The sequence below is a fragment of the Ambystoma mexicanum genome, chromosome 2q, assembly GCF_040938575.1.
Source record: "Ambystoma mexicanum isolate Mex_15411 chromosome 2q, UKY_AmexF1_1, whole genome shotgun sequence".
Taxonomy (NCBI): domain Eukaryota; kingdom Metazoa; phylum Chordata; class Amphibia; order Caudata; family Ambystomatidae; genus Ambystoma; species Ambystoma mexicanum.
In genome coordinates this window covers 284,689,937-284,707,652 of record NC_090924.1, presented here as the reverse complement: position 1 = coordinate 284,707,652, position 17,716 = coordinate 284,689,937, and positions in this window count along the sequence as shown.

Sequence of the window (17,716 nt, the reverse complement as noted above, 5' to 3'; positions counted from 1 at the left end):
ATGATAAAGCTGATGAGGTAGCGCTCATACAGAACAAATGGATGGGTGGTCAGATATTGCCCAAACTTGATGGAAAGAGCATTGCGGATGTCCGGCAAAGAGAAGATCAGGACGAGCAAGATAAAAAAGATAGGTGATGAGAGAAACAATTAAAAGAAGAAGAGGCTAAAAGAAAGAGTAGACAAAGGTGTGAGTAACTCTATCAGGATGAACAATTAAGAAAGGAGGAGAGAGCAGAAGAGCAAAGAAAATATGATGATAAACAGAGAGCAATCGAAGAACAAGACAGGCTATAAAAGAGAAGAGAAGAAGAGGAAGAAGAGAAATTAAGAGATAAAAGAATGCAAAGACGCAGGGACAAAGGAGTGCGCAGGTCAAACGAGAAAAGAAAGGTGAAAAGACAGGAAGAGGAAAGGGTTAGGGAGGATGCAAAGAAACAAAGAAAATTTGATGAAGAAATAGAGCGAAAGAGAAGGCAGAGAGCAAGCAACATTGATCGCATTGAAAAGGAGCTAATGGAACCTGGTCCAGGATTGGCAAGGGAGGACATAGAGGAATTCTGCCTGACCCAAGAACCAATGCCAGGACCTTTTAGAGTAGATCTAGAAGATCATTTTGATATAGGAGCTATCAGAGACAAAATCGAGAAGGCTTATCGGGAGATGAGGACAAAAAAGTGAATCAAGAAATAAAGGGAAAGATGATCAATTTGAAGGTGCTAAGTCACAAGGCATCGAGGGTGGCCTGTTCAGCCTCGAGCATAGAGCCTTGTCTTTGGATAGTCTGAGTCTATACAGAGACAAGAAATAAGGAAGTCACACTAGTTGGGGACAAGATATGTCAGACAAAGAATGGGAAACCTTTCATGGGGAGTAGGGCGCTGGAGCGTGTGGTCCCGAGGGATGTCTCCAGTTAGCAAGGAAGTGAGATGGTCGGATCTGGACCTACTTAAACCGAGGATGCCATAGCCTATGGCACGGCATGATCGACCTAAAAGGTGCCCTCTTAGTGAGAGGGGGGAATCACCAACCTATGTGAGCAGGCTGAGGTCATTACCAGGAAGAAGGCTGTGCAGAACCATTGTCCCTGCTATGGACAGGCAGACGATGGGAGACAAGTGTGATTTTGGGATTTCGCAGTTCCCCTTGTTAGCAAAAGGAGGGGCCAGACCATATTCTGTGGACCCAGATGAATAAGGATAACCTAAGGTGTAAACTCCCGAGTCTGATGTCGGGTGCCGGAAAATTGATCTATGAGCTAGAAAAAATAGCAGGAGGAAACACACTAGCCATAGGGGACATTAGGGGTCTTCTTGAAGCTATACTTGGGGAGAGAGCTGATGACATTTGGATGAGAGCAGGATACGCAAGGGTCACTGCACAGAGCACAGCGCATGACGGAGCCTCGTTTAATAATTATAGAGCGGCAGTCTGGAAAGCGCTTCGAGTACAATTTCCTGATACTTCACATATGGGTGCTATAATGGCACGTAAGATGCAGGAAGGGGATGATCCGCTTATTTACATTCAGAATTTTCAACAGCAGTGGTTTTTGAAAATGTGCGAGACTTGGGGAAAATCTACATCTGTATTTTAGCACATATTGTGTCAGGGACTACCAGACAAGGTACAGAGGAAGCTCAAGACACTGGTGGGTTTGGAGGCAAAACCACGGCCAGAAATACAGCTGACCATTGCGCATCATTGCCCATTGTTGCAGGAGAAAAATCAAAAGAGAGACAATGCTAGGACGATCCAGGAGGCTAAGTTAGTGCAGAAGAAGCTTTCGAAAAATATGCTATAGATGGGGCGATGTTAACTAGTGGAGAAGGGCCAGGATTGCAACAAGCAGCAAGCATTCCACAGGTGAACAACCAACAGCAGTTCTATCAAGGAGCTAAAGGATTTATAGCAAGAGGAAGGGGAGGCTTCTGCGTATGAGGAGGCTTGTAGAATAATCAGGGACATTTTCAGAATAACCAAGGTGGGTTCCAGAGTATGCAGAGTGATAATCAAGGCATGCAGGGAGGGCAAATTAGAAAACTCCCTCCTGTGTGTTGGACATGTGGAATGACAGGGCATACTGCGCGAACATGTGGGAGACAAGCGTATGTACAGAATGGGCTGTTCTCAAGAGGGGGTGGCGCTTATCCACCTGCATGTAGCCCACAAAGTAGGGATGGGTTTACTCAGGATCAGACAGTGTATCAAGCACAAGCGCTGAGAATGCAAAAGGTTTTGCAACCACAGCAAGCTCCATTAAATCCACCACAAGGGCAGTCACAACACGCACCCATGCAGATACAGCAAAATGCCGACTCAGGACAGTTATTGACTCCTGAAAAAAGGGGGTGTCACTGTCCAGGGTGGGAATCCTTTCACGGGAACAGGGATAAATATTTACTCACAATAGGACAGCTCACTGGGTGAATTGATGTGTTCAGTACTATATGTTACGCCCAATCCTCAAGAAGATCCGAGGGTTGACGTCACTATAGGAGGCAAATCCTTTCTTTTTTAGTAGACAAGGGTGCAACTCGTTCATGTATACGAGAGGGAAAATGTTCATTATCGGGTAATGCCATGAGTGCTCAAAGGTTCTCGGGAGCTACAAGTAGAGTTCCTTTTACTGAGAAATTGCCCGTCTCTATAGGAGAATGTGATATGCCTGTTCCATTATTGTATTCAAGGGAGACACCAGTAATACACTGCACCGAGATTTAATGATGAAACGAAACATGAACATTTCTTTTACTGATGAAGGCATAGTGTGTTCAACGCCCGGAATACATTATTTAAACATAGGAAAATTTATCATGGAATTTACAGGACAAATAGCCTGTACAGCGATGCCGTTAGAACCAGAGGTTTTTCACTATGGGGCATGCATTTTGTTAACATGGCTGCCTGGTTTAGTGGGTAAGACTATGAGAATACCTGATACATTTCTGTTTAGACCAGAGATTCCCATGGATGAAGAGGGGGGAGATGGTTTTTCCCTTAGAGTTACAAGAAACTGTAGTACGTGGAGAATTGGCCATGCTTGAAGGCTGGGATGAGGGCAGGCCATGGAGAACAGTGATTGCTATTGAGGAAGGTTACAGATTGGCTGACCTCACTGATGAGGATATGTTTAGAGATGATGAAGTAGTATTTGAGATGAGCATTACATATTGGATCAGGACAGAAAGACGCAGGGTTCCACAAAAAATGTTGATAGTGCGGCAGGGTCCTGCATTTTTTTATGAAGATATGGCGAAAGTGTCAGTTTCTTTATGGCCTACGGGCCCCTATGACGTAGGACTGTTAAAGGGGTTTGGAGAAGTTAAGATTAAATTGAAGCCAGGGGGAATTTTAGCTCGAGCAAGGCAGTATCCCATGTCTTGAGAGGCAGACGAGGGGATTTTTAAATCAATGTCATCTATGATGGATCAAGGAATTTTATTGAAGTCAGAGTCACCATGTAATACCGCAGTGTACCCTATCAAAGAATCTAAGGGAGATGGTTGTGGTGTTTAATTCAAGATATGAGACCAATTAATCAGATTGTAGAGGCAGAGTTTCCTCTGGTTCTTAACCCGGTGATGACCCTGTGTAGTATCCAAGTTTAGGCACGATATTTTACTGTGATTGACTTGAAAAATACATTTTTCTCAATCCCGGAGCATAAAGATTCTCAAGATCTGATGTCATTTACGTTCCGTCAGACTAAGCTGAAAAGCACAAGATTGCCCCAATGGTATCGTGAGTCTCCATCAATAATCAATAGGGTCCTGCAGGTGGATTTAAGCAATATTGATTTGCCAAGTGTCGTGCTGCAATATGTATATGATATTTTGGTCTGCAGCACATCAGAAGTAGAGTGCAGACAGTTACACCTGAAAGAGCTGAGGCAATTTTGAAAACATCAAACCGCACATGATCAAGCAAATGCAACCATTTTTAAGATTGCGCATTTATGTTACAGCTTGGGTATTTGATTATAGTTTGTACACAAGACCCTTGTTGCAAGCCCTGAAAAAGGCACGAGTGAATCAGGAAAAAATTGAATGGACTGAGGAAATGGAGGAGGGGTTTGATGAGTTAAAAAAGGCAATTTGCACAGCTCCAGTTTTAGGGATTCCCATTATTCTGAGGAATTCTTTTATTTTTGCACTCGAATGGAACAGCCATGAGAGCAGTATTCACACAGAGAACAAGCCCTTACATATTACAGTGGGATTTTGGACCCAGTGATGAGGGGTCACTTCCCTTGCGAACAGTCGTTGGTACAGCTACGTTCGCTATTGAGAAGTCTGCCAGCATAGTAGTGGGGTGTTCCATGACGTTATTTGTTGAACATGCTTTGTTTGCTGTTTTGGAGAAACCTAAAGGTACACTGACATCTCAAAGAGATTCTGCTTATGAGATGGTTATATCGCATCCAGCAATTAAAATAGTCAGATGTAAGACAATGAACCCTGCCACATTTGTAGCTGAACCACTGGCAGAGGACAAGAAAGCACATGAGTTCTGGAATTATGAGGAATTTTATGACGAGCTCCCGAGGGTGAAGGAAAATGCTCTAGCAGCTGGTGAGATTCTCTTTATTGATGGTTCTTCGAAGATCAATCAAAGTGATGGACAAAGGCATTCAGGTGCCGCTGTGGTAAAACGCAGGGCTAATGGGGAATGTGAAGTCATGTCAAGTGCACGACTACCGTCTCACTTTGCAGCACAGTCTGCAGAATTAGTGGCGCTGATTGTCACGCTCGAGAAACACGCAGACCAGGAAGTAACAGTGTACAGTGACTCTGCCTACGTGACATCAACTGTACACGCAGGGCTAGCACATTGGAAACTAGGGGTTACCTCCGAGCGGACGGCACTCCAGTGCAACACGGCGCATTATTGGACAGGCTTATTAAAGCACTGCAGTTCCCAGTAGCCATCACAGTGGTTAAGTGCATAGCACACACTAAGAGAACAGACTTTATTTCATGTGGAAACCAAGCCGCAGACAAAGAGGCAAAAAGAGTTGCATATTCACTTGACATAATGAGTTTTGATATGCCTGATGTGAAAGAAAGAATGGATGTGATGATGATTGTGAATGAATGCTTTAACCATGTATCGCAAATGCAATTGATGGAAGTTCAGGGTGGAGCCCCACAGAATGAGAAAGACCTATGGACACGGAGGGGGTGTTCTTTATCCCCTTGAGAGGCACTCTGGCGACACGACAGCACTGGTATGAGTATGGCGTTTGAATAGCTACACTACCCTGCGCATGCCACTAGGGAGAGCCTTGCAGCAACAATTGCAGAGGACTGGTACGTACCAAACCTATTAGAACATGTTGCTTTTTATGTAGTAAATGGCATCATACGTCAAAGGTTTACTGCTGGGCAAACGCTGTGAACAGTTTGAGAAGTTATCCCTCAACCAAATCTTCCTTTTCAGCATTTACATATCGACTGTGTTGATATAGGATATAGGATATATGTGGATATAGGTATATGATAGTGGTGGTGTGCCCCTTTTCTAGGTGGATCAAGGCAGGTCCATACACACACCCTGATGCCACTTGTGCTGCAAAGTTCTTAGTCCGGGAAGTCTTTCCTAGATGGGGAATATGTGAGGTGTTGAGATCAGATAATGGCCCCCATTTTGTGAACAAGGTGTTTGAGTAAATTAGCTCATTGCTAGCATAAAACATACACTTTCTTCTGCTTATCACCCACAAGTGAACGGCATATGTGAGAGGCTCAACGGTCTGCTCAAAGAAAGGATAGCTAAGTTGAAACTAACACTGAAAAAGGGATGGTTGCATTGCCTGCCCCTTGCATTATATGCATTGAGGAATCAGCCAGACTCTGACCACCACCTCACACCCCACGTACTAGTCACAGGGAGGCGTCTGAGAACACCTCTAACTTCTCCAACGAGGACTAGGCGTGATGCCTAAACAACTGGAGAATTGTTAGGAGATGAGCTACATGCTTACTTAACATGTATGACCACAAGTATCTTTGTCATTTCAGATCAAGTCAAACGGACGGGGTGTTGGTCTCTTAACACAGATGAAGACCATACAGCAACCGAACCTGAAGAACTACGTATACGAAGACTTTTTCCTCGTGATAACATTTTTATTAAGAATTTTACACAAAAGTGGCACGAGCCCAGATTTAATGGCCCTTTCATAGTGGAGGACATTACTCCATCTGCAGTTAAGGTCCTGGAGAGATGCGCCTGGATACACCTGGGAGACATGAAAGTCTACGCTGGAGAGGCCACCGCACCCCCACCCCATTTGGAAGCAAGCCAAGGAGAAGAAGTTCAGCACATGCAGACTCGATTGATGATGAGGAAGAAGGAAGCAGAGACTGTCCAATAGACAGAGGAACAGTGTATAATTGGACTGTGGCTCCCTGGAGACACTCTTTTTAGCTGCTAAGCAAGGAGTGAAAAAGCTATTGTTCTTGAGCCATAGGAATTTGCTAAACATTGGACTGGGAAGTATTGAAGTCCTGAAGAAGAAAAATGCCAGATCTTGAATTCCTTTTTGATAATTGGAAGAAGGAGCAGTTCCTCAATTCCATTCTTACTGAGTTTCTCTTTGGAGGCACTCATGGTGGTGTCTGATGTCAACAATTATCGGCTCATTTTTGCTGTTTTTCTCTTTATTCTACGAGCATATCCTGCACTGTTTGGGAGAACTTGTGACATTTGTCTATTTCTGCAAGATCCTAAAAATGGTCCCATCGTGAGGAGACTGCTCTCAGCCATCATTGAGCAAATCCCCAACAACCTGAGTAACGTACGGAAAGTACAGCTGCTCCTGTCCAAAAATGGTAGCCACAAACTACTTGCTCTGATCTTTTATTATTTGTTTCAAGAACACCCTTATCTTGTCGGCAGAAGGACCAATACTTTGGTATTTCTGAGAGATCCCAGGAATCGACCTGCTTATTGCAGGTGATACACGGCTGATACACGAGATTACCGAGCAACTTTGTCTACTACCCGAGCATCTAATAAACTTTCCTGGTTAAAGCTACCTTTTCCTTCCTTAAAAGTAATCACAGGCAAGAGGTGGGGCATAGTAATAATAATATATCAGACAACGAGAGAGCTCAGCGGCGTACAAGAAATCACTGCGGTTGGAAAGTGATGTACTGGTGTATAATATATGCATGCATCATATTCATCATTATTCTTCTGTTTCTCATGAAACATACTGTTTATTATGTTGGTCCAAATAGATCAGTAGTTCCCATGATTCTTCCTGTGCAAAAGGAAGGCACAGATATTGCTATTGTATGAAAGCCAAGGCCCTATGTGATTGTCCCTACTCCAGTAGATTATGTGAAGGCACCTGCTTCTGTGGGGCAGTTATCCCTAGAAATCTGTACATAGGAAGAACTCTTATAGATTTCCTTACTGAACGCCATCTGCAGACTCTTAGAGAAAGACAAAGAAAGAAATATAAGAGAGGTATAAGAAAGGATGATTATGAGTTATATAATTATCTTGACAGCACAGTACATTTGGGAAACAACATGTGGAATCAGCACATGAAAGAGGTGGGAATGAGCACTTCTGAGGAGGATTGCTATGTATGTGCACTCCTGCATTAGACTATGGGAAAGTCTAAGATATTCATAGCCATTGAAATAGATGTTCAGACAGCACACTGCCTGACTCACCTTGCACTCTGCCATACAAGAGGTCAGTTCCAGGGTCGAACAGCATCTTTGATATGGTTGAAAGAATGGTCAGCGCCTGATGAAGATTATTATGTTCAAGACTTAAAGACAAGAGCAAGAGCACACACCAGGGATCATGTGATAAGATATGAACAGCCTGGTATGAAGAGAGGAGGGATCAAATGGAAAATAATCAAAAAACTCAATTGCCAAGGGAGAACTGATGAAGAAGTTCAAAGTTGTAAAGAAAGAGGACAGATGCAAATCTGGGGAACAGTGCTTTCTCCAGACAAATGGGAAGAAGTTGTAGTCATATGCAGAGCTGTGGCAGTGACTGGTCATCGCTGACCAGTTATTGAACAAGTTGAAAATGGATGCAAACCTTCATGGCCAAACTTGCAAAGCTCTTGATGTGGGTCGAAGATAAAGGAGGCCTGTTGCAGATATTGCTGTTGGCTAGTGAACAGCTATGTTTCAGAAATAATGGCACAAGAAAAATCAGAGAGAATCAGAAATGTGAAAGAATCTTTGATGTGCCAGGAATGAAGGACGGGACAGCAGTGATAATGGATCACTACTGGGCCTGTGGATCCAGAGCTTATATGAAGCTGCCCAGAGATTGGGGAGGACTGTGTTTTATAGTGATCATCCATGTTCCAGCATTGTTGATTCATAAAAGTGAGTTGAACATTGGGGAGTTTCCAAATGCAGATGTTCACCTGAGGAAGAAGAGATCTGTTGAGCGCCTGAGTCGAATGAAGAGGGAGAACTATTTCTCAGCTAAGTCGATAGAAGCCTTTGTTGCCATTCCATATGAACACAGATTGTTCAGTCAGACTTGATCAATATTCACGACAATCTTCATGCCCAGGATCCAAACAGCAGCAAATACCAAATGGTTACAGATTACCACATGGGAGCTTTTGCAGATGATCAACACCACCATAAAGAGATTCAATGCTATCAAGGAAGATCTTAGAGCCATACGACCGATGACTCTACAGAATAGATATGTCCTGCACATGATCACAGCTATGGATAGAGGTGTTTGTGCGAAAATCAGAAATACCTTCTCACGACAACGAGAATGGCACCTTGACAGAGGCCATAACATTGCTGACAAACTTGCATACCAAGATGGAAGATGAAGTAGAATGCATTGCTGATGACATTTGGTTTGGATCAATCTTTTCATGGGTTCCACAATGGATGGCAAACATTTTCAAGTTCCTAGGAGCTCTTTTAGAAATTATCATGTTTGGATTCTGTGTGATCAGGATTATAATCACACAATGCAGGAAGACTGCAAAGAAGGCAGTAGGAATGAAGATTGTGATTGATGATGAATGACGATGTGAACCATAAAAGCTGACAGACGAAGAGATCAGAGACTATGTGAAAGACAGCATCCATGAACCTGAAGGAATGAAATTCCTGTACCCAAAGAACCATGAGCGGTACACGGGGTAATGGATCTACTGCAGTCCCAATGGACAATGCATGCTTATGTCCTGGAATGAAGACGAGAATGTGAAATCAGCAGGATATCTGAAAGGAGTCATAAAGATATGGGTCCCAAAGATGAACTCTTCAGACAAGGATGTCTAGATGTGAAGATTGATGAGAGAGTGGTCGATGAATCTCCCAGAGGGGGAGTGTAGAGAAGGAGCCAAGCACCCCCACCAAAAGCTCTGCCCCCATGCTGCCTATATGCTGGGAGCCAGAATGTGAGACATGTGTAGTACCTGTGAGAAGGCCTGTATGCAAAGAATCATGGAAGTAAGGTATGCATTAAGGAAACCATATATGCATTCACGAAAATATGATGGCCATCTGAAAGGAAATCCTGGAGGAAGTGTGAAAATGAGCAAGAAAGAAGACTGGTGACATCATGCAAAGCAGAGCTGACGCACCCAGAAAAGAGGTAGGAGGCTGCAGAATATAGGCATTCTACAGGATCTAAGGAGGAGGTGATAAAGATGTTCAACATTTCAGGCTCAAGATGAAGATGCTCATGCTAAAGAAACAATGAACAAAATACAATTCTTAAGGCTGGCTACACAGTGAATGGGCTGCGGTGATGCACCAATGTATACACATAGGAATGTATGAAATATGGATGTTCCACAACGCACGTTAGCGAGTCTGGACGCAATGAATAGAAACGCTTTTTCAGTGTGGTACAGCTAAAGGCGGAGGAATATTCAAACAAAAAGACTTGGCTGGCCCAGCACAAAGATGCCGAGGCCACTGTGAGCCTGGATGTTCATTCAGTAGCTACAAAACATGTGAAAAGAACAAACCCCTGTCTGAGGTGAACAACATAGGTTGTTCAGCCAGACTTCAGCAATATTCACGACAATCTTCATGATAGGGATTCAGACGATGGCAAATGCCAGATGGTTACAGTTAACCAGATGGGAGCTCCTGCAGACGATCAACACTTCCATAAAGGGATTCAATGCTATCAAGAAAGCTGAGAGCCATAAGACTGATGACTATTTAGAATAGATGTGTCCTGGTTATGATTACAGCTATGGATGGAGGTGTTTGTGCCAAAATCAGTGAATCACGTTGCACATTCATACCTTCTCACAATGAAGTGAATGGGACCTTGACAGAGGCCATAATGATGCTCACGAACTTACATGTCAAGATGGAAGATGAAGTAGAAGACATTGCTGATGCCAGTTGGTTTGCCTCAATCTTCTCATGGGTTACAAAATGGATGGTGAATATCTTCAAATGTCTTGGAGCCTTGTTGGTGATGATCATGTTTCGATTCTGTGTGATCAGGATAATAATCACACAGTGCAAGAAGACAGCAAAGAATGCACAGGAATGAAGATCATGATTGATGTCGAGTCAGGGTTTGGACCCAAAGAGCTGACAGATGAAGAAATCAGAGACTATGTAAAAGCCAGTATTCATGCACCTGAGGGAACAAAGTTCCTGTATCCGATAAACCACAAGATATATGAGGGAAGATGGACCTACTGCAGCCCAAATGGACAATGTAGTTTCATGACCTGGAGTGTTGATGAACATGTGAAATCAGCAGGATGTCTGAAAGGAGTAATGAAGATATGGACTGCAAAGAAGCACTTCTTCAGAAAAGGATGTCGAGATGTGAAGACTGATGGGAGAGTGGTCGATAAATCAAACAGAGGGCGGAGTGTAGAGGAGGAGCCAAGTACCTCTACAGGATGTACGCCCCCATTCTACTCATATGTTGGCTGCCGGAAATTGTGATATGCGCGAAGCCAGTAATGGTTCCTATACTGCGAACAGTCCTTGAAACAAGGTATCCTTTGAGAAAACCCTATATGTATCCGTGAAGAAATGCCGGTCTTCTGGAGGAAGATCCGGAAGAAGTGTGAAGATGAATGAAAGAGAAGACTGGTGACGTCATATGAATTAGACATGACGCACCCAGAAGAAAGAAATACCAATAAATAAAGTATGTAGTCCTTATAGAATCTGATGGCAAAATAACAAATTAAGCAACATTTTGGGAGCAAAATTAAGATTGTTTGTGAGGGGAAGCACTGAAGAAAATGCAAAGCCATTTCACAAATGTACAGATGCAGTAACGCAAGTGGACAACGTAATCATAAGGCTGGCTCTATGTAGTGAATAGACTGCAGGCGGTACTACCAATGTTTATCTGTGTGTATAGAATCTGGATGTTCCACGACGTAGTTTAGTAAACTTGGACCCCATGTATGAAAGGGCTGAAAGTGTGGCACAGCAGAATAAAACAGCTGACAGCAAAGGAAGATTTGAGGAGGCTTGCCTGGCCCAGTGTCAAGAGTCGGGACTGACAAGAGCCGGGTTATCTACTCGAAGAGATACAATGAACATGAGAAGCGAGCCGTGCTCTTGTTTGAGGTGTAATGGAAAAACACTCGAAGTGGCAGGTTTTCCACATTTAATAGTATTAAATGCAACAAAGGATCTCAAAACGTGGTCTCCAGTCACATGGTCAGATGAAAATAGACTTTGGGGCGAGCTACACCGAGAAGAGAAGATAAGTCCATGCCTTCACTCCCTTTTATTATCAGGCACAGTGAGCCTTCGCAAGGCTGACTTCAAAGACTAATTGACTGGCAGACAGCAGGAGTGATGATGGATGTTGGGCTAATTGGGTGGGGAGGCATGACCACGCCAACCCCCTAGCACCTGTGGTACCAGCATGCCTGCTACTAGCAAGTGGAATATTCCAGAAGGATACAAACATGCCAACCAATCATAGAGGGCCATATAGCAAGGAGCCCTATCATTTGAGAAGCCAATAGTACATCAGGTATTAGTCTGACACGGAAGTTGGGCTTAGTTGTCCACCTGACCTTAGAGATTCAATCACAATCCAATACCACATAGAAAGTATACTTAGATGTTCCCTTTAAGCCTCTCCCCTAGTAGGGTTTTTCTTATTTTGTTTAAAAATTGGTAAGGCAGGCACTCTGTTGCCATTCCAGTTTAGCTTCTCCTGCAAATGCACGTTTTCATGACTCCATCAATCTTCAGGGAGGATGTGTTACTTTGCTTTTTCAGGCGTGTCTTCATTTCCTTTTCAGGTGTGGCAGGTTAATTGACTCTAAGGATTCTGGTACTTGTATTTTTCGCACTTTATTTTTCTTGCAGGTGACTGGAAACAACTCCCTCCATAGCACACATCTTCCCCTTGATGGGGGGAGGGGGAAAGCCATGGTTGTGGCTCTCCATTGTAAGGCATGATGGCCCTGCTGCTGCTTCCTTTTGAGCCCGGGCTCCTGGAAGAATGTTTAAAAATTGGTAAGGCAGGCACTCTGTTGCCAGTCAAGTTTAGCTTCTCCTCCAATAACACCTATCATTGAACCACTTAAGTTCTAATTATTTAGTAGACTACTATAATGTTTGCAGTCCGCTCTAGGGGCTTTTGAATATTTCTTGCTTTGAGTGTGGTAAAAAAAATCATGATCATCTGGGTGTTCCCAGGTTCCAGCGCAATTTACTATCCTAACCAGGAAATAGGCAGCAATGGCAGCCATCTTGTACATCAACAGGGGGCATCTTTGCAATACATTCTCATGGACACTAAAGAGTTTTTTTAGGTTTAAAAACAAATCAGGAATCTAGGGGGATTAAAACTTCTCTGCCTCCGTCAAAATTGGAAATGAGATGCTGTTGGTTTACCTTTACAGAGCAGGGAAACGAGTGGAGCATATTTACTGCCATGCTCCCCACTCCTTCAGAGGCATCCTGACAAATATGGAACAGATCAGAAAAAACCTCAAAGTGCTTGCCTATGCTTGTTTTTTCTGATCCATGGCAACCTGATGGTGCTCCAAAATGTGTGGGCAAGGTGTGCTATAAAAAGGGCCTCTCGTGCATACAACCAAAATACTCCATGCATACCGTTTGGGACTCTGGCCACCTTCTTCTGTGCCTCATGGTCCCTCATCCACCATTCGTAGGGAGAAGGCAGCAGGTCTCTCATGCATACATGCATAGTACTCCATTATGACACCAATCAGCAGATAGAAACAAAACAGAGGGTGATGGCTCTCAAATTGATGTTTTTTTATTCTTTTTTCCGCAATGTCATACAAATAGTTTCTAGGCACGGATATATAGAACAAAACGTAGTAATTAAAAATCAAACATATTGTAAAACATGGTGTAAGGACTGGAGGGGGTGACTGTACTTCTACTCTCTATATGGCAGAGGAGAGACACAGAGGACCCCAGCCAAGATTCTCTATAAGGTAGCGCTGGTCGAGCAATCAAGCCCTAGCTTCTCAGAAGGTGATGCAGGCTGGTTCATAAGTACAATGTAATCCCCAAGCCCCCACAAAGGAATATCAACACACTGTATTAGTTAAAACACAGTCTTTATATAATTAAGTTCATGGTTATGTACACAATCACAATAACTCACTTTGTGCTCAGAAAATCTACAATGGGAAATATATACAGTTCTAAGTGGTACCACAATTATTATTAGATTCCATTCAAGTGAATCAACTGTACTCTGGTTAAATGTCACACAAATCACTTAATAAAGGTAACCAACAATATACATAGGAGGAAAGCAGTTGGTTAGAACAATTGGCAGAAAACTGGCCTCTATCATTAAACACAGTTCTGTATGGAGATCCCCCCACCTGGGCAATCTGTAAAGTAAAGATATATCACAAGCCCAGTCCATCTATTGTTCTATAAGTCTTATTTCTTTCTATAATGTTTCTACCACCCCAATGTACCTGTAATAGCAGAGTTCGACGACAGGTCGTCGATGGATCCTTCTTGAGCGGCTCCCTTTAAAGCAGGAGCCACGGATCATCGAGATCCCTCGAAGAAAGTGAACTCCGGCATTGAGGCGGCAGCTTCTGTCCCAGTGGTGCTCGTTGACGGCAGAGCAAAGACGTCCTGCAAGGAAGAGGCGTGCGGAGCACCTCGATGAAGATAGTTCAGGACAGCAAAGAGTTTATGAAGAACTGTGGCCCTGCAAGGGCTTCGAGTCGTCCGGCGTCCCTATGGTCGTTGGGTGGCGTGAAACCCACCGGCCGATACTCCTCGGTGCGTCAACGGCCTGGCCTTCTCTGGCAGGATAAGGTGGGCGCGCGGTGCATACGAGCACGTCTGTGAATCAAAAATGTTGGGCAAAGGAGCGTTGCGGCTCCAGTCATCGGTGGCTCGGCGTCAATCGGTCCCCTCTTCTGGGCAACACGGCATCGACGGGCCTCCTGTGGTTACAGCAAACTTGCAAACCCTGGTGTGTGGCGGTGGACAGAATGTCCGGTGCTGATCTTCGTTCTCCTCGGCGGTCCCAGTCTGCGGTCGGCAGCCTTTTGAGGGTCTGACTTCGAGGGCGCTTCGGCGAAAGTTAGCAGTGCTCGATGGTCCATCGGAGCACAGGAACAGGGCGCCTAACCAGGTCCTCTCTTGGATCAGTCTCAACGGTTTTCAGCTTTCGGATTTCGGCAAAAGGAGACAGCAGTCAACCTTCTTCTTCAGGCTAGGCTTTGAGATTAAGCCTCAGTTTCATCTTCAGCTTCTGAACAAATTCTAGTGGTGAGAGGTCCCCAGATATACTTTTCTGTCTCTCATCCACACTGCTGGGTCACAATCAGCAGCCAATCATACAGAAGGGCATTCATGCAGTCAGTCAGCCAATCAGGCATACAGTGCATTCAGGCCATACTCCTCCCTCTCAGACACTAATGTGTATTGGGACAAGTACCCAGCCATTCAACACGACACACTGCATTCATACCAGTTTCGGGCAGGGCTGTCTCAGTCATTTTGTCAAACACCAGAAACCAGACATCCACAACAAGAAGTGCATATTGGTCACACACTCCATTCACCCAGGTCCCACCCACAGGGTGTACCCACAACATACAGTCACTGGGAAGGCTCCAGTCAGTCTGGCCTGGACTTCACAACAACACCATATATGGAACTTCCACCAAACAGCCAGTCAGGGGGAAGGGACAGAGTCAGAGCTTCTCGGGACTTTGGGAAAACAAGGTAACAGGCAATAGAAAGCAAGAGGCCACAGGGGCCATCTTTTTTCCTATCAGGAATCAACTGATTCCAATGGCAGGCAGGGCCTGGGTACCCCAAAATGGAGGGTACTCAGAGCACCTGTAAAATTCAGCATAGAACTGCCACCAGCCCATACCCTGCTCTGTGGGCCACACACTGGTGCCCAAAAACATACACTAGGGACACAGGGTTGCACCCCCACCCATTGGTGCCATAAGGGTATCCAATGGGTCTGTACACCAAACCAAAAACAGGAAGAGCTGCACTTCCAGGAGTCCCACATGGACTCCTTGGCAGAAAACAATACAGAACACATATGAAAAAGGACTACAGGACACGGACAGGGAGGCCCTGTCCCTCCAATGCATTTCCAGCATTACACATGGCAATATAAAGAAAGCAGTGAACTGGGCAATACAACTAAAAGATCATAAAGAGACATCTACCACAAACAGTCTCCCAGAACAAAGCAGGGTCAAATAGTTTGCAACATTAGGGAATCCTTTAGTTTCTTTATAAAATGATCTTGCAGGGAATGTCTCAGATATGTGGGCAGTTGGACTGTTTTAGCCAGTGTCTTCCACTCCATCATAAAAAAGCACAAGCACTTACACCAGCATGAATTTTTGAAGCTGACGCAAATACTTTGAATTTTTATGGAATCTGCCTGCTGTTTACATGAGCTAAAAGCATGCAGATTGTATAGGAATCCATCTAAATGCCACCTGGCAGGTGGCACTTACTCAATTTTCCCTATGCAGTGCAAAAACAAAGCATACCAGGGATTATGCGTGGAACTTGAAGTGGAGGGGCGGGGAAAAGCCCCAAATACAATAGCAAGGGGTCCAATTTGTGGTAAATCCCCATGTCCAAGAAACCAAGACTGTCCAAAAACGTGACCAAATCAACGTTATTATGAGATCTCGTAAACAGGGACAGAAATGGATACCACAAGATTTCCAAAATTCTCTCAATTGGTTGCAGGCTTGTCAACATCTTTTAACGGGTTGTGATGTCATAAGTGACACGTTATTCTATAAAAACCTAAGGCAGGCTGGGGTTGGTTACTGGGGCAAACTACATATAGAAGCTGTATCGGGTCAGTATTTTCATTGGCTACACATTATTTGTTGGCTCCACCTGTGACCACCTCCTAAATGTTGCAAAAACAAGCATGTCAGGTTAGTGCTTTATAATTGTACACTTGAACAAAGTGTGAGCTTGCGTAGAAGTTGGGTAGTGATTGATCAGTGAGGACCTTCTCAGCCTTGGTACTTTGGATTGTTACCAGCCCATGAACAACATCTCAAGGTGATGAGAACAGACCCAAATGTGCTGTCTACGTCTACCATCTCCGATCCTCTAGGCCTTGAGCTTGGTAGATTTAGCTTTCATCCTGCTATTATTTTGTATCGTCTACCCTGAGTTGGGTCGGAAAAAAGGTCTCTGGCTGGCTCAAATGAATAGGCATTGTCCCCCAGTCTCAGATCATGTGTGTAGAGACAACTGACCTAATTTTTCTGCTCCACATTTACAAGGATTTTCTACCATTTATGCATGCAGGTGTCTAATCTAGCAAAACTATTTCTAATGTCTGCCTCTCTCTGTATCCTTGAGTGTCGAGGTGAAATGCTCCCTCCATAGGTTTAGCTGGAACATTAGCTGTCTGGTCTGTGCTTTCCTGCAAAATCAGCAAGTCAGATCTCTCCCTGCGTTTGCGTGCCTTCTCTGTGCTTCCCATTCACTTCAATGTGGCTGCATCTTCCATTTGTACTCTTATGGATACTTTTGTAAATTGCTTTCAGCGTTGAGCAAACTTCATGCCTTGCTTTTGTGCATCTTGTGTTACAGCAAAGCAAAGCGTAAATGTCCTCTATCTAACAGGGTCAAAAGCATGTTCTTTGTGTCTAAGAGAAGTTTTTAATCTAAGTGTCCGTGGAGATTCATGCAGGGATGCATATGTGCTACATGTCAGACGCATCTACGTCTTAGCCTCAGTCGTGACTTCCTCGGCTCTCTGCGTGGTCGCAGTGAGTCCACTTGCTCCATCATCTGCAAGTTTATCTACTCTACAACGTCACTAGGATAGGGTCTAAATGGTTGTTTAACTGACTAGCGTTTCTCACATCTGCGGTAAAGTGCTGATGGAGAGGAGGGGGCTAGGAACAATGTACACCTGTCAATTCCGTATCATCGTGATGTGTGAGAGACCGGAGTCACGAGGGTCACATTTATCTGTCCCTCTTCAAACTCCACCCTTGTTTTGCACTTAGTGGTAACATTTTTGTAAATATATTATAGAACTTATTTTGGTACCCCCAGAGCCCAAAAGTAGGGTTTAGAAACAAAGATTTGGCCATTTACACCTTACGTTTACACCCCAGGAATCTTCTCGCAATTTGAAGGTGGAGAAAGAACACACACAAGAATTGACATTTCCGCCTTTCATTCCTCCTCTTCAAAGCGCACATTCTGTTATGCCTGCATGAG